Genomic DNA, 18347 nt, shown 5'->3' with positions numbered 1-18347 from the left:
TGCCTACCCAGAGCATACGCCTTTGAAGTGTACACTTTCGCATACTTTCTATGTGTTTGCATGCTGGTTTTGTATGTATTTTGCTATCTATGACATATAGATACTATGCAGCACAGCCACGGTTGCAACTGGACATCTTCATAATTTCTGCTGACATTTGCCTTGCTGTCAGCCTCACCCAGCTGAAAAATGCACTGTGTGCTTCCAAATGATAGTGTTTGGAAATCTGGCCAAGGCCCTCTACAGGGCCTCAAAGCTGACATTGAAAACTTGCTGAGTTATCAGTTCATATCAGGTGAAAACAACGTAGCTTTGCCCTAACTAATTTTTATGCATGCTGGTGATGAGATTTAAGAAGATCTATGCAGCTAATTTCTATTGATCACACCATATCATGATTGAGTATAAAGGAAGAAATTTCATCTGGAATGAAGTGGTGTCCATTAAGACAAACACAGTGAAGATTTTACACCAAAGGAAATCTGCCTCTCAGTGGGTGGTTTTCTTCTGCCTCATTCCACAGGAGGATGCAATGTGGGTGATGGTGTCCTCTTCCAGATCTTGGTACAGGGCTGACCCTGGTGCTGTGGGTTTCCCAGCCAACCTGGGGAGTAAGCCTGGAAAAAACCATGGTGAAAAAACCATATCTACCCCTCAGGCACCTAGCCCCCTCACAAATTCATCTGGACAAGGACAGTGGAGATGTTATGAGTTAGATCCTGCATCAGGGTTCATGGGTTACAGGGACAAAACCTGTCCTGAGAAGCTTGAACCTCCAAAGCCTCAAATGTGTCCTTTAGTTTTACTTTCTTTCTGCCTTAATCCTTACTGCTTGGCTGCAGATCAATGCCTTTGGGACCCCAGCTTCTGGGTCCCTGCATGGTTTCCTGTGCCTCAGAAAAGCCTGTGCAGGGTGTCAAAAACTCTGCTAAAAACCCATTTCTCTTGAGATTTGGCTTGCTGTGAAGGGCTGTATAGGATGGATGTTATGGCTTTTAAGAAAGAGTATTAAACAGGTGAAAATTAAAGGCATGAGTGCTTCTGTATATTTGCATGTGTGTAAGAAAGACAACATTGCTATTGACATCCCTCATCTGAAATACTGCTACATCCTGGACTCAGTTGATGCTCAGCAGTGCCTTCCTATTGACCTCAAACACTAATGCCAGCTAAGAATCCAACCCAGCTCTCAAACCTTTTGTACATTTTCACCACCAGTGCATAAAGTAACTTTTCTACAAACACTGTTTGCAATTACATGTTCCTGCTGTAATGGGTGTATTTGCAAGTCCAGTTTTCAGTGTGCACTGATGTGCACTGCTAACAACTACATCGCATGTGGTAAAGGGGGCTGGAAGAGAAAGACAGAGGGGTTTCTTGGGTACCAAATAGGGTTTTCTTGTACACCAAATAGGATTTTCTGGTGTTTTGCCTTCTGCCCTTGTGTAGTTTACATTTGCTCTCAATGAAAGTACTGACATTACTCCAGAAGGGCTTGTTTCCAGCTGTGCCTGTGCTGATGGATGACATTGAAGCAGGTCAGCTCAGCTTTATCATGTCCTTCAACAATGTCTCTAATGACGCAGGGAGGAACATGCTGGGAATTCAAGGAGCATCAGTATTTCTCTCTGCTCTTTGATGCTTGGTTGGCAATATCACAGGAAAATAAAAAACTGTATAAAAAGAAAGTGCTTTTAAGATGGTTACACCACACCTTTTTACTACTTCTATCTCCTTGTGCTACAGATCTGCAGGAGGCTTTTATGGCATTAGAAAAAAACTCACAGGAGCAAACATGGAGAGGAGCATTAGTAACATACTTAATTTTCTATTAAAGCAAATAGTAAGCAGGCAAAACTATTGCTGGCAGGATTAAAGACACGCTGCTAGCAGTGTCTGAGTTGTTTTGAAATGCCTGGGGCATAAGGCGTATAAAATGAAACATGAGTCATCCCAGGTCATCTTCTTTTTAGGACCACTTCTCGCTTTCAATCTTATTGTGTTCGGGACAGAGAACCAGTCCTGATGTGGCTTTTTAGACTGTCAGTCTGTCTGCTCTCTTTTTTTTTTTTCTAGGTGCTGATGTCTGCTGTGGTTAATTTTTATATTTTTTTTTGCTTATTTCTGAGAATTATGCACACTCCTATACAGGAACAGACCAGATCTGAAAACAAAAGTGTGCGGCATTTGTTCTTCAGGGTTACAGACATACTTCTCTTTGTCATGGATGTGGGTGACATCACTGTTTGTACATGTTCTTTTTCACTTTTTTGTATACTTCATTATCCATCTTCCCTTTATACCTTTGTGATTTTTTGTTTGTTTGTTTGTTCGTTGTTTAAAAGAAAATGATGTAAAAGTCCACAATTCTGGTTTGATTTATACTAGAAAAATTTTGTTAGGAATCTTGTGAGTCCCCTATTTTATAGTGTTCTTAGGTACAGGTACATGTAACAGGACAGTGGTATTTCAGTACCACTGAAATAAGTTTCAAAGAAAACCAGTTATGCTGTGGCTAATTTTCCTCCCCCCTCTATCAGTGTGACAATGAATAAATAGGTTTGTCACTTGTTTTAAAGAAGAATGCTGCAAATTCAAGGGAGGATGGTAAGAAAAGTAGTTTTCAAGGGTCCTTTCACTGTAAGCCTGGGCATGTATACAGAAAATGCTGTGTAATGTAATCACTATCTCTTAAAATACTCAGTAATCAGTAGTTAGAGCACAAATTGTAGCCCAAATGCTCTTCAAAAGGAAGTGGAGGAATAGCTAAAATCCAGTGTACTCCATTACAGTTACATTTAGGAAAATGCTTTGCCATGTCTGGCCTACCATGTTCTTAAAATAGAGGACACATGAGTTCCTACCATTTCCTCTCCCACAGTTGGAACTAGCACCTGGCTATTAGTAACAGTGGAGAAAGGAAGGTAACACGGATGGAAAAAAGAGAACACTGTGAAGACATTCCAGATGCTATGACCTTATTTACGTTTTTTGCCCCAATTTCTGTCTTTGAGACACAACCACCTCCTAAGGGACTCAGGACAGCAACAGCAGGAAATTTCTCCAGTATTTCCTCCAGTTGTGATTGCTGGTACCTCCTTTTACCCAGAGAGTGGTGCTGTGCATCAGGTCTGCACCCCCAGGTAGCAGTATGAATTACACCTAGAAATAAGCATCGCTGCATGGAGGAAGCTTTTGTGTGGAGCAACCCTCCATTTGGGCCAAGTAAGTGTCCCTTTTGCCAAGTAACTGTCATCGTGATTTGTTACTTGTTACATTGGCTCCCTGTGAAATACAAAGTTGTATTCAAGGTCTCAGTGGTAATCTCCAGGATCCTCAGGACTTGGCAGTGTCAGCTGAGGCAGCGCCTCTCTCATGGGAGTGATGTCCTGGAAGAGCTGCTTATCCCAGAAATCATGAGGATGTCACTTTGGAGGCTGAGAGTGAAAGTGATTCGGAGAGTGGGGCCTTTGTGGCTTTTGAGATGTCCTGGATCTCAGGTGGGAAGGTTAGGAAATGATGGGACCTTGCACTCTGCAGCACAGATCTCCTGGCTCACAGACTCAGCTCACCAGGGGAAAGGGAAAGGGTGTGATGGATATAGAGGGGAAAGGAAGCAGCATAGACAATTCAAGAAAAAAGAAAGAATTCAAATGTTTATGAAAGATGAGTATCTACAGTTTATGCCACTTCTCTGTATTTTGTTATCTAGAAAAGCATCTGATTTTCAGAAGTGCTAAAAGATTAAAGTAGCTACAATGACCTCAAACATTAAAAGTTTATCATCAGCCACACCCTTTGGAAAAGCTTAATCTTACTCAAATTCCATAGCTCAGCTAGTGCTATTTGGAGCCATTTGTCTCTTCGGAGGCAGCAAACTACTCTGGTTCTTTCTTGTTAGTAGGTAGACTGAGGGAAGAAATCCTCATGTTGGTGGACTCAGGACTCAGCTTTCATTCATTTTGTATCCATCTTGTATCCATCTTTCTTCCTGATAGAAAAATATTTGCTTGTTGCTATGTGAAGAACTTTGCACAGAAATCTGACTTCAGAGAAGATTTGCTGGCCATCTGTGGTCAATCTAGACATCTGGTTGTGCTCCAAAAAGTTCAAGTGGAAAGGCAGGTTCCCTGTTTTGCATTTAATTATCGCTAAGTTACAATGAGTGTATTGTGCTGCAACCGTTTCAAGTGTCACTGGTGATTAGACTGTTGCAATACTATTTCGATAATGCAACATGAGGCTACATCCTAAACTTATCTGGAAAGTACCAATGTCACATTTGGCAGCTTGGTTTTGGTTTTTTTTCCAAGCTGCATTTCTCAAGGAGCTCATGATGTAAATACTTGCAGTTTATTCTGCAGGTTGCTGGGTAGAGTTTATCCTTTACACTGTGTGGGACCTGTCTCTTGACCAACCATCCCTCCTTTCTGTTCTGGAGTGCCATGGCAGAGGTAGGAAGGGTTTTAAGACTCATTTGGAAGTACAAAAGACATTAAACTAAAAGTACTTTGCTATGAGGATACCAACTTCGGTCCTTGTTCCAAACTCTGGATCTGGAAGACTAATTTACTGAACTTAAATGGGTTCAAAGACCTGTTGATTTCTTAGCCTGTCAAGAGCATAGAAAGATTTGCAAGTGGGGCGCACTCAATAAAACTGGTGGATGCTTGAATAATGCCCATTCTAGAGAGGTTCAACATTGCCTTTGTAAAAGGAAGGTCATCCGTGCAAACCTGACAACACTCTCAAAAGAGGCTTAGAGGCATGTGGATAAGAGACATTCCATTGACCAACTAATGTTAGTTTTTCCAGAGACTTTTGACAGACTGTTTTCACCAAAAACTTGTAAGGAACATAACATGATAAAGAAGATCCTTGAATGGATAAATACTTGGTAAAGGGTAAAAAATGGGATGTATGAATAATCACCAATTCTTGGAGCACGGTCATGTTAGCAGGTGGATTGAATGGTGATTTGTGGTGGGACCTTTTACATTCAGTGAACAGCAACATAAGAAAATTTGCTCATGAAGCGGAATTACTCAAACCAGCTGAGGCACCTCTGTGAAGAGTTGTAGACGGATCTACAGGATGGTATTCAAGGTAGGTAAAAATAAGGTGATACAAATAGGGGTGAAATGGTCTTAAATTAATCTGTTAAACAGCAATTTCTGAGCTGACCATTACAACTCAGGATTAAGATCGTGGTAACATATCCAAGACAATATCAGCTCAACACAGATCGAGGAAGCGTATAAAATGGTGGCAGTTATTACTGGAGAAAAACCAACCGTAAGTCTGTCAATATTTTAGTTCTTTTGTATTATGCAGGGTGCAGCAGAACTGCAAAAGAGCCAGAGAAGGTCAGCAAGGGTACAGAGCATTTTCCTAATGAGTTGTCAGTAATGATGTCAGGGACACCCTACGAGGTCAGTGGAGTGGTGTGCCAGGCCTTTCCCAGGGTCTGCTGAGGTTATGACTGGGGCTAACTTCTGCCTAATTTCAGATTTGTCCCAGACAGCTGCCGTGAAAGGCACTCATTTTTAGTGGACGTGAGGACAAAGCTGTAAAAATAAACTGGAGTAATTTTGTTGAAAGTATCCACTCCACTATGTAGTGGCAGAATCAACTCTTTTGTAAACACATCTAGTTTCTTTTTTTCCAAAATCTTTTTTTTTAAAGCTAGTTTTCCACATCCTTCTCATCCACAGTCTCACTACTGTAAACAAATAGCATGTAAAACATAGGAATAGTTTGTGAACCACCTTTTACACTAGGCTTCATCACCTCCATGCAAACCAGCAAGCTGCATTGCAGAAGTGAAGTTTTATGTCCCCTGTAGCAGAAAAAGGGAGAATCTTAGTGCAATCAGCCATGTCTGGTGGACAGGGGAGACAGAGGATGGGGAGCCATTTCCAAGGTAAAATGCCAGTTATGTGGCCAAGATCGAAGGTCCCACATGCAGAGAGAATGCATTTCCCACTCCTTTTTTTTTCAGCTCACAGCCTCCCTCTTGTTTTTTAAATTAATTTTTGGCAGTAACATAACCCCTGGAACCCTGCCATTTGCTGCTTTAAAAATTGCTCTTGAAAAGAGGGAGGGAGGTAGGGAGAAAGCAAGAGGGTAGAGGGAGTGTGAAAACCTAATGGAGCCGATTGCAAGGATACATAACTAACATTTTTTTCTGCAAAACTGATCTGTAATTTATTTTTCTGATGAGCCCATTTTTATGTCAGACCCTGTGGGAGAGAAGATGACTGTTTAGTGGAGATTACTGGCTATTTCAAAGTAGCAGCAGGACAGCTAGGCAGAACTAAACATGTTGGTATTTTATGGGGTTTCTGTAAAAGAAAACTGTCCGTGTAACACGATCATTCCTTAAGTCTTTAAAGCATGAAATGTTTATAGTTTAAAAGATGCAACCATGGAAACACAGATCTATTAAAGGAGAGTAAAGATTCTTCTCATTTTGGGTTGAATGGTTTCACAGTGCTGATTGAAGAAAGAGCACACCATCCTCATCCTGTTCCAACAAGATGCACCATCTGGACTGCATTTTTCTCTGACAGTGATTTCGGCTGGGTCTCAACTCCATTTTTATTATTGTCTCCTTTCAGCCAGGCGTGGGTCAGCTGGAATTGGAATTAGTCTCTCTCTGCCCACTTCCTTGGTGTTCATGCACCTGCTGGTGCCTTCATCTGGCACCAAGCACCAGCTCTGTACAGAGTGGGTGACCATCTTGCAGCAAGATGGGGACTGGTACAGGTTCTTGTGGCACTGTCTCCTGGAGGATGCAGAGTAATAAATTACAGAAGGCCCTCTCTATCTCTGTGGCTTACTGCAAGTTTGAAAAGGAGAGGTATAAATCAGTCCAAGTGTGGAAGAGATATTTCTGATCACTTTTTCTGCTGGGTGGGGAGGCCTTGGAAGGGAAGATGTGTGTTGGCACCTTACTGACAAAAGCCAGAGGTATACATGCTAGCCATCAGAATATAGTGATGGTGGTGAGCTACAGTATTAACAGTTAGGAAAGAATAGGGGTGCCATCATCAGTCACTGTCCTTCCCCATACTCTACTTTCCGATTGTAGGGCTTTGCTGATTGCTGGCCAGGCCCTTGGCAGCTGCCTGCACTGCCATGCTGCTCTCCATCCAGCTCATCAGTTTCCTCTCCTAAAAACAACCCCCTTACAATTAACGTGGGCTTCCTCTTTATTATTTTCTGCTGTAATTGGTTTATTCAGCTTTTCCCCGATTGGTTTCAACTGAAGCCCTATATGCACTTTATGGTCTGTATTTTATAATGAAAGAGGAAAAGGAAAAAAAAGAGAAGTGAAAAAATTAATATTGTGTGAAGGATAAAGATGCTTTTTGTCTAAATATGCTGCACCATAAACATCCTGATATTCTCAAGTAGAATATCTTTAAATGGGTACTGGTAGCTGATTTATGCTTGGTACTGATTGTTTTTGAAGGGACATATGTGAAAAAGAAAATGTGAAAAATATTATGACAAAATATAAAAGGAATACTTGTTTTCATAAATGACCACATTGTTTTAAAATTTAAACATCTCCTTGCAATTCTGGGAAACTATAGCAACAACATCATGCTGTTGCACAAGGCCTACTGAAGTGATGCGGGAGAGAAACAGAAATAAAACTTTCTGCATTGCCCTGCAGAAGGGATAAGGAGACTGCAGGTTATCACACAGTGCAGCCTCTGCTCTAAGCAGGCTCCGCCATGTTTATTTGGTACATTTTCAGGTGGTGGCTAAAACTGGGTTTTAAACAGCATGACACTGCAGGCTGTGGAGCAGCACAAGCCCCCCTTGGAGGACAATCAATGGGCAGGTATGGACCACTCATAACTAGCAAAAATAAGTAATTGCTCATATATTTTGTGCCTCGGTTGCTGATGCTACTGAAAATGTAGCAATCAGAACTGATAATGGTGAATAAGGACTAACCAAGTCTTCTGTAAATTAATACTACCTGCCTGGACTGTTACAGGGTGACAAGCTTCCATCAACTGCAAGAAGTGCAACATAGGAAGAGCAGCATAGTGAAAGTGGTAGTGCAGAGGCCCACTGACTATATGCTTGAGGGATTTTCTTTGGGACAAGGTGTAGAGGAGTAGCTAGACTGCATAAGTTGACTTCCTGGAATGCCTTTGTTGGTCTTTCCCCCAAAGAAACCAGTTGATGCCCTCTAGGAGTGCTCTTGCCATGGACAATTAATGGGTGGGAGGTGGTGATGCTCTCCTGGCCCTACCTAGAGCACTAATGTAAAAGACACCAGATATTCAACTTAATGGGACTTGAGCAAATGGTTCCAAGGACATAGGGGTCCATGCCTTACAGCAATCCCTGTGCCACCCTGTCCCCCATAAGATCCTAGCATTTGTATGCTACAGAGCCCATCCCCAGGGCCTGAGGAGAAATGTTTTGCCCTTGGTGAAAAATAGTGACATTTATTTCACAACCGCTTGTTTCTGTATATGTGCAGCCTACTCCTTATCTCTGAGGCATTTTTAAAATTCCCAGAATTGTAGCATGCTCTCTTGCTCTCCCAGGCATCTCACATAACTGTGTGCCTCCCTGCCACACAGTGCTAATCAACTCGTTACTGTATGACTGAGGGAAAGTCTGGAATAACCTTAATTTTCTATCTGAAAAGCAGCTGCTTGTCTCAGCAATTGTCCTAAGGAATGCTTTATAGTTGATCTGTGTCCTGATGTGTCTAATATTACTAGAGACAGGATAAGCTAAATCTGGATGTCTCTGAATAATACTGTATTGTGAGAGACTTCCACCTTTTCTTTTGCTGCAGACAGAAAGTGCATGTCACTGGAGAAGACAATGCTTTCAATTAAGTTCACCAAGTGCGTATTTCAATTTTAGGATCATACCAGATGTGCTTCAGAAAATCGAATATTAAGGGGCTTTTTTTAAAGAGTTCTATTAAGGGATTAGAAAATGTTGGCATCATTAAAATAGGCAAGGAAACCTTTAGTAGGCTGTCAAAAAGGATTGCAGCCTCAGATAAGTCACGGAATCACAGAGTATGCTGAGTTGGAATGGACCCACAAGGATCATTGAATCTTTAGCACTGCACAGAACCATCTCCAAGAGTCAGATCATATGCCTGAGAGTGTCATCCAAATGCTTCTTGAACTCTGTCAGGGTTGGTGCTGTGACCACTTCCCTGGGGAACCTGTTCCAGTGCCCAATCACCCTCTGGGTGAAAAACCTTCTTCTAATACCTAACTTAAACCTCCTCTTCAGGAGGTTTAGGACATTCCCTTGGATCCTGTCACTGGTCACCACAAAGAAGAGATTAGTGCCTGTCCCTCCTCTTCCCCTCAGGAGGAAGTTGTAGGCTGCAATGAAGTCTTCCCTCAGTCTCCTCTTCTCCAGGCTGAACAGACCAAGTGACCTCAGCCTCCCCTCATACGGTTTCCCCTCAAGGCCCTTCACCATCTTTGTTGCCCTCCTTTGGATGCTCTCTAAGAGATAATACCTTTCTTATACTACAGTGCGCAAAACTGCACACAATATTCAAGGTGAGGCCTCACCAGTGCAGAGAAGAGCGGGACAATCCCCTTCCTCGACTGGCTGGTGATGCTTTACCTGTTCCCCACCAGGACATGGCTGGCCCTTCTGGCTGCCAGGGCACTGCTGACTCCTATTCAACTTGCCATCGACCAGGACCCCCAGGGCTCTTTCTGTGGCACTGCTTTGCAGCATCTCGTTCCCCAGTGTATTAGGGAGGATTCGGACCATACTGAATCTTGAAAACCACAACACTGTTGAAAGCTCAACAAAACAGATATTTATTACCAAGAGGTGGTCAACAAAACAAACAAACCCAAAAGGGAGGAAGGAGGAGAGAAATAAGCCCCCAGCACGACCTCCCCAGTTACCCAGCTGTTGCCCATAAAGTTATCTTACTGACCTAGCATGCCTATAATTACCCATAGCAGAAGCTGCATCCTTGGAGAGTCAGTAAGTTCACAAACTTGCAGGCGTCCCTGCCAAAGGCAACGTTGTCCTTGTTGTGAAGCTAGCTCCCTCCAAGAAAGAGCTATCTGCTTTTTATACAATTAATTGAGTGACCACAACCTCCCAGATGTGGCCAGCACTACCCAGCCCAAGACCCTCAGTCCCACCTCCCAGTTATGTAAGTGCATCTCTTCTGCACATGCGTGAGAACATCGGAAATCCCCCAATGCACGCGCAGTATGCTTTGGGGGTCTTTCTTAATTGAGTTGGGGGTCAAGCCTTCCTCCTCTCCTCTTCGATTTGTCCTTCAAATGCCCTTGGCAGACAATGAACCAATAGTAGAACACCAGTTAAAATAGTTTATACAGAAGTTCTCCCTCCAAGGACAAATTCATTGTTTTATCAGTGAACTTGACAGGGAGAATATAAACTACGACAGGTGGCTGGGGCCAAACACAGACCAAAAGTATCAGCATAAATTCACCCTGCTACACCTAGTCTGTCCGTACTTCCCGGGTTGCCCCATCCCAGATGCAGAATCTGGCACTTTCCCTTGTTGAACTTCATCTGGTTGGTGATTGCTCAGTCCTCTCATTTGTCAAGGTCTCCCTGCAGGGCCTCCCTGCCTATGAGGGAGTCAGCATCTCTTCCCAGTTTTGTGTCATCTGCAAATTTGCTTAGTGTCCCTTCCAGTCCTGTGTCCAAGTCATTTATGAAGATGTTGAAGAGCAGAGGGCCCAAGGTGGAGCCCTGTGGAACCCCACTAGTGACAGGTCACCAGTCTGATGTTACCCCATTCACTGTTACCCTCTGTGCTTGACCCATGAGCCAATTGCTCACCCATCACATGATGTGTTTATCCAGCTGTGTGCTGGGCATTCTGTCCAGAAGGAATCTGTGAGAGACCCAAGGGATGTGTCAGGGGCATTCCCACCTAGCCTAAGCCCAATAAAATACCACACACAGATTTCAGTCAACGCTGGATTTTTTTCCCTCACCACAAGGGGCTTTTCTTACCACCTGGGGCTTCTACCGCCACCTCAACAGATTAGGACAATCCACTTTTGCTCTCTCACAGACACTGCTTTCCTGTAATTCAAGGGACTGTCAAAGACTGTGAAGCAATGGAAGACTCACCATGACAGCTGATGTGTGAGGATGAAGTGACAAGCTGGCATTTCACCTTTAGAAAGAGCATAGACAAGCACATGTTGGGAATGTCCTTCAGTCGTTCTTACCACTCAGGTGGGACAGGGACTAGGTGCCTTTGGAGTTTCCTACTGATCCTTTGGGTTTGTGATGGCTCTAGTGAAGTAGATACAGACATGTGGAGTCACATCAGTTGAAACTGGAGCCTAAAGTTTAGAAATTGATACTGGGTTAAAATGCTGATTTTAAAGTATTTATTATTGAAAGAAAAGAAAAAAAAAGATTTTTTTGTGAAAGAACATTTGCTGCAAGCACAGGTTCTAGAAGAAAGAGCTCTAGAAAATAATTACATTTTTCTATTATTTTTAACATAGTATTGGTGAATGAATCTTGATTAGTTAACCCTTGCTTTTCACAGTTGCTTTTCATAGTGAGAATCTCTTTTAAAGAAGAAAAATGTATAAAGGGCATAATAATTGACTTAAGTGATAGCATCACACCTTTGTGCTTCATAGCATTATGCTTGTAAAATCTGCTTTGTGTTGTATCTGTTGTGGGACAAGGCAGTGCAGAAGGCTGCAAGGGAAAATTTCAAGTTCTGCATGGAGGAGAAAAGGCCCTCGTTGCCTCTATACAGTGAAACAGGAATGTAGAGACTCTTAGACTGGATTATGTACATCATCCATCTAGTCTAGCATCCCACATCTGAGAGCTGTCAGTGCCAGCTGCTTCAGATCAAAGTGTAAAAAACTTGCAGACAAGGGATTGTCTTGAGTACTGATAGTTATAGTTTTGCTTAAGCTCTGGAGAGTATGTTTTAATATATCTTCCAAAATACTTGTCCTTGATGTTTTCAAAGTTTATATAAGCATCTAGCCCTTTGTGATGACCTTGGGGTCTGACTATGGGAACAAATCCCAAGGTTTAATTCTATCTTGCATGAAAATTTTTTTATCAGAATGCTTATTTTCATTCAGTTTCATATAAACCTTCTTGTGAGGGAAGGTAAAGAACAGAAGCTTTTCACATAATATCTTCCCATAAGCCAGCATTCTATGTACATTTCATAATGTCCTGCTTTTTGTTCACTTCTATGAGATGAACACTCTGAACTCTAAAACTAGAAGAGAAAAAAAAGAAGATTCAGGAGGGGAAAATTGCTCATATTTTTACTGGGTTGAACCATTTGAAGCACACAGACAAATATTTATGTATTCTTCTAGAACAGAGCTTAAATCAGTAAAAGTGAATTACAAAAATGTGAGTCTTTGCTCAGTAGCAGTCTTAAAATTATAAAAATTTGGCTTGGATTTTGTTTTTACATACCTGAGAATCTGACAATGCAGTAAAAATCTTCTTGATTAAAACTTGATAGCAATAACATTTTGTTTCGTATGTCAAAAATGCAAAATAACTTGATTTTGGAGGGGAGAAGGATTACTGTAGACCAGAATGTTTGATATTTTATTAAAAGGAATGTTAGTATTGGATCTTTCACATTTTTTCAGAATGAAAAATAAGTTTTGGTGGGGGAGCCAAAATCAGTGCTTGGAGCACATTTTTATGTGCTTGAGGTTGCTTTACATGCCTTACCCAAATATACACATGAGAGAACGGGGAAGAGTGAAGAGAGAATGAGATGTTTGCAGAACTTTTCACGTAGCAGAAGTGTTCTTGATGCATTTGAAAATTATTTCTAGAGCATTGAGATGTTTAAAGCATATCTGTTTGAGGAACTGTCACTGCCACATGTTAAATTACAATGCTTACAACTCCTGTGGCTTGAAAATGTGTTTTTGTTGTTGCAGGAAGAGGAAGGGAGGTTAGAGATTTTAATTTTTCCCAGGATGCCTTTGCAGTGGATAGAAGAGCAAAGAAATTTGGAAAAGTATCAAAAGAAAAACAGTCAACAAGACAGAACTGAATAACTAAAAACTTAGATTGCTTCAAAATTTTGTTATTAACACTTTGGTGAATATTAAGGTTAATTTGAATGATGCATGCTCCCAAGGGCACTGGCTGCATCATGGGTCTCCTGGACTCATGGTGAAGCCATCCAGGCATATGCCAACACTGCTTTTTGAAACAGAAATGCGAAAAGAGAGATCTCTGAAGGTGCTGACCATCTGATATGTCAAACAAGGACATTTGAAATATGGAAATTGAATTGCACTCCTAGAAGCCGGTAATTGGTTTTCTCCATGTTGTTTGTACTTGTGTGAACTAAAATTCCACACATTCTTATCGCCTTTATTTCAGCTTAGGCTCCGCTTGATCAAAGATAACTTAGCTTTCATCCATGTGTGGGTACTTTGAGAGAGATAAACCATATTTGTTATCCAAATTCTACTGATCTGTGCAATAATCAGTAATGCTCTTGTTAGCATATAACAAATGAAAATTAAGAAAGAGTGTCCTGATTTCAATGTTAAAAAAAATCTCTATTCCACTAAGAAAGCAGGTAAAAAAAAAGTGTTTACTTCACACCTCTTCCCCTAAGTTCTTGTTGCATTAAACAAGTTTTGGCTGCTGGGAGCATTCATAAAATGGAAATATTTACAATATGGTAAGTAATAGTTTCATGGGAGTATGAAGAATATTTTAAATGAATACTTAACTTCATTTTGCACACTCTGGAAAGGATATTTAAGTTGTTTTGACATGTCCAGATGCTCATTTTAGATGTACAGTCTTTCCAGACATTACTCAATCCACCTGACATTGGAGTAGGATTTGTCACTAGTTCCTGACATAATGTGTTTTCATGCTGAATTCAGAAACCTTTAACTCTATTAATGTTGAGCCAGTCATACTAAAAATATATTTTTTTTCCACAGTCTATGCCCATAGACATTACTCAAGGGAGAATGTGCAACCTAGATACAAATGGAAGAGATTAGGAGTAGAGCCATTAGGCGATCCCTCCCTCAGTAATTTTTAACCACTCTGCCTCGAGGAGAACCTTATTATTTCATACATTTATAGTTCTGTCATTGTTAGGAAGCAATTTTCCATGCTGGTTTATGGGAATTTATTAGAAGTTATTAGTGAGTAAAGATTGTATTCTTGCTCTCCTTTAAAACTAAAGAAGTGTGTTCTTTTAACAAATTATATTTAAAGTGACTTAGGTCAGATCCGCTTAAGGCAACTTTTGATTTCCAGGAAGTGTCTTGTCTTACTATAGAAAAACTTTCCTTTGTTGTGTTACAGTCACAGAGAAGCTGAGGCTAGGCAGGCATTTATGGAGATTATCTTGCCCAATCCCCTCTGCTGGCACAGAATCAGGCACATCAAGCTGCTCCATGCCTCCTTGTGACATGTTTTGGTATTCCCAGGATGGAGATGTGGGAAACCTGTGACAATGTTTGATCACTGTAATGCTAAAGAAGGTGTGGGGGTGTTTGGTTTTTTTAGGGGCGTTGTTTTTTTTTTTTGTTTGTTTGTTTGGGTTTTTTTTTTAATTTTAAGTGGAATTGCCTTCATTTCAGCTTGCATCCATTTCCTCTTATCCTGTCTCTAGGCATTACTGAGGTCCATCTCCTTTAATTCCTCACTTCAGGATGCGGCTAAATCCAATTGACTCATCATTTATCCATGCTTTTTGTGGAACTGGCTGCTGTCAGGAACCTGCACTTTACTCCTCATGGTTACTGTGGCCTAGGCTGCTGCTGACCTTCACATTCCCAAACAAGTCTTCCTTCCTCAAAGTATGAGTTCAGCAGAGTATCTCCAGCTTTCAGCACCGAGCCAAGAAGTTGACATCAACACATTCCAGAAACCTCCTGGATTGTCTGTGCCCCACCGCACTACTCTTTCAAATATTATTAGAGTGGTTGAAGTTCCCCATGAGGACAGCTTCCTGAAGAGAGGTTTCTTCCTGTTAAAAAAAGAAGATCTCATCTGCCTCTTCATTAGTAGGCAGAATTAGCTGACATAATGACAACATTGCCCACACTGGTTAATTTACTAATCCTAATTTATTAACTATTTGCTGGGTTGTGTATCTTTCTTATATTGCAGTGCCCAAAACGGCACATAATATTCAAGGTGAGGCCTCACCAGTGCAGAGAAGAGCGGGACAATCCCCTTCCTCGACTGGCTGGTGATGCTTTACCTGTTCCCCGCCAGGACATGGTTGGCCCTCCTGGCTGCCAGGGCACTGCTGACTCCTATTCAACTTACCATCGACCAGGATGCCCAGGTCCCTTTCTGTGGCACTGCTTTCCAGCCTCTCGTTCCCCAGTCTGTCCGTACATCCTGGGTTGCCCCATCCTAGATGCAGAATCTGGCACTTTCCCTTGTTGAACTTCATCTGGTTGGTGATTGCCCAGTCCTCTCATTTGTTGAGGTCTCTCTGCAGGGCCTCCCTGCCTATGAGGGAGTCAGCATCTCTTCCCAGTTTTGTGTCATCTGCAAATTTGCTTAGTGTCCCTTCCTGTGTCCAAGTCATTTATGAAGATGTTGAAGAGCAGAGGGCCCAAGGTGGAGCCCTGTGGAACCCCACTAGTGACAGGTCACCAGTCTGATGTTACCCCATTCACTGTTACCCTCTGTGCTTGACCCATGAGCCAATTGCTCACCCACCACATGATGTGTTTATCCAGCTGTGTGCTGGGTGTTTTGTCCAGAAGGATCCTGGGAGAGAAAGTGTCAAAAGCTTTACTGAAATCCAAGAAGATTATATCAACTGGCATTATCGCTTCCTGGACGCTGTGGCCAAGACAGCCACTAATCTCCACTTTGCTCATGAGGTCCACTCTGTTGAGAAGCAGCAGATCAAGGGAGCATCTTTCTGAGTCAGCTCCCTTAGGACCTGTTCAATAGAGTTGTCATCCAGGTTTTTAGGAATCTTCTGGCCTGAGTTATACCATCTGTGTGATGCTCCCAGTTGATTTCTGGTAAAGTCCTCCATAAGAACAGGAGCAGTTGGCTTGGAAATGTCCCTCAGTTCCTCAAAGAATAATTCATTGACACAGTCGTCCTGGCTCGAAGGTCTATAGCAGAATCCCACGATGACATCTGCATTATTTTTTGCTCCTTGATTCTTACCCAGAGGCTCTCAACTGTGCAATTGCTCACTGTGAGCTCCATACATTCTAGCCCCTCTATTACATACAGTGCCACCGCTCCACCTCTTCTGCCTTGCCTATCACTCCTGAAGAGCCTGTAACTATCCAATAGGGCACTCCAGTCACAGGTCTCATCCCACCAGGTTTCCCTTGTGCTAATGATGTTGAATCTCTGGGGCTGGGCCAAAGCTTTGAGCTCCCCTTGTTCTTCATGCTGTGTGCACTGGTGTAGAAATATTTCAGGTGTGGTACATTGTAGTCAATACCTTGTGAAGCAGATTGAGAAATCCCATCAGTGCTCCTTTCTTCCAGTTTTGGCACACCATCCTGTCACTCATCCCTGGCAGGCCTGCTTTTGTCCCTTTCCTCCTTCCAAGCTAGTTTAAAGCTCTGTCAACAAGCCCCAGTAGCTCCTATTTAAAGCGCTCTGCTGTACCATGTAACTTGTAGATAACACAACATCATAATGCCAGTGTTGCAATTAGTTTTAACATGAGTTATCAGGTTGAGGTAAGCTCTAGATTTCCTTTTAGCTCCTAACATGACACTCCAGTCTGCTTTATATTTACACTCCTTTGGGCCCATTATGCCCATTTCTTAATGAAGGTGCATGTAAAAATACATGATGTTCATAAAAACCCCCATTAATTCATCAACAAATAATGTGTAGGTCCTTCTGAGATGGGTCATTGGGACTGTTGCTCTGAACCATGCTTTTGCTGTCAAATCCTAATGCTTCGGTGGATTTTGCGTCATTTCTGATACTTAGAGAGAACACTTTGTGAATGTATGGGCATGTAGGAAGAAGCATATGTCCCTTGAACAATTATTTGAATGTGAAAATGAATTATCCTCCATTCGACATGTGGGTTTTGGTTTCTTCAGATTAGGACTTTGTAAAGTCTATTTCTCTTCATTATTTCTTCTTTTTGTCCCCTGAACACAGAAACTTCAGAGTCACGAACAGTGAAATAAATTTAAGCGGGGAACTGACTTTCTTATCCTCTACTCACTCTGGAAAAAAATATTTCAGAGGCCTACTTAAGTATTTCACCTTTTCGTTGCTTGACATCCACTCCAGTTTAATCTCCTTAATCTTCATTTGATTTTGCAACCACTTCCTGCTAAGACAAAGAAAAGATCTCTTCCCTCTCCAACAGATGAAATCTTTCCTTTTTTAAAAAAAAACAAACAGGAAATCAAAACTATTGTGCTATTGTAGACCTGGTTGCTCTACTCAGCTTGGTCTGGCTATGGCTACCAAGGACCATCTGCTGTGCTGCTGGAGTAGCAAGGTCCACATACTCCATTTCAGGGCATGGATGAGCACAGGGCCAAACAGCAGCAGCAGGAGCAAAAAAACAGAAACTGCAGATGACACGCTTCTGGAGATCACTGTTTCTTTGTGATGTGAGGAAATGTAATATGCCTTGTTACAGGACAACTGCATGGTAGGCTGGTGGTCACTCCTTGCCTTCTTTAATATGACTGCGGGTCTGGCTGAGGTACCCTGTCCTGAGCTGAAGTATCAGACCCAAGCTGGAGGCTCAGAAGGTCCTCTGGGAGGACATGATGAAGGAAAAAGGCTACTTGAAGCAGAGCCTCGTGAATGCCAAAACAGTTGCATATGTGTGCGGGGCATTAGCCATTGTTTTAAACTGGTTTTTGTTACTGCAACTTCTTTACATTCACAACCCCTTTCCACAGTCAGCATTGCAGCTGCTAGCAGTTGTTCATATGAAATGCTCCTGATTATAGTTGGTGTCAGAAAATACAGTGTCTGCAGCCCCTCTGTAGTTTCCAAAAATGTGTTAGCCTGAACAGAGGACTACCGGATCAAAATGCAAAAATGTCTGAATGTCAATCTGAGGAACAAAAGGCTTTGCAACCTGCTTTTTCATTTGTCTCAGCAAACACTGCTCACGGTAAGGGACTGAATCCTTTCTCTTTATAGTCTGTGCTTTGTTACTGTGCTTTGAAAATACATCCTTAGCAATGGATCACACTCCTGCCTACCCCTGCAGTTGTGGTGGTAGGGAGGGCTACAGATCGTGTGTCATAAGACGCTGACATGAACCATTTACTGAGTGAGGAGGAAAGGAGGCTCTGGTAAAGGTGATACTG

Source organism: Corapipo altera, unplaced genomic scaffold (genome assembly GCF_003945725.1).
Source record: "Corapipo altera isolate COAL_440 unplaced genomic scaffold, ASM394572v1 61411, whole genome shotgun sequence".
NCBI classification, from domain to species: domain Eukaryota; kingdom Metazoa; phylum Chordata; class Aves; order Passeriformes; family Pipridae; genus Corapipo; species Corapipo altera.
The sequence above is the reverse complement of the archived record's forward strand: the minus strand, read 5'-3'. Positions refer to the sequence as shown.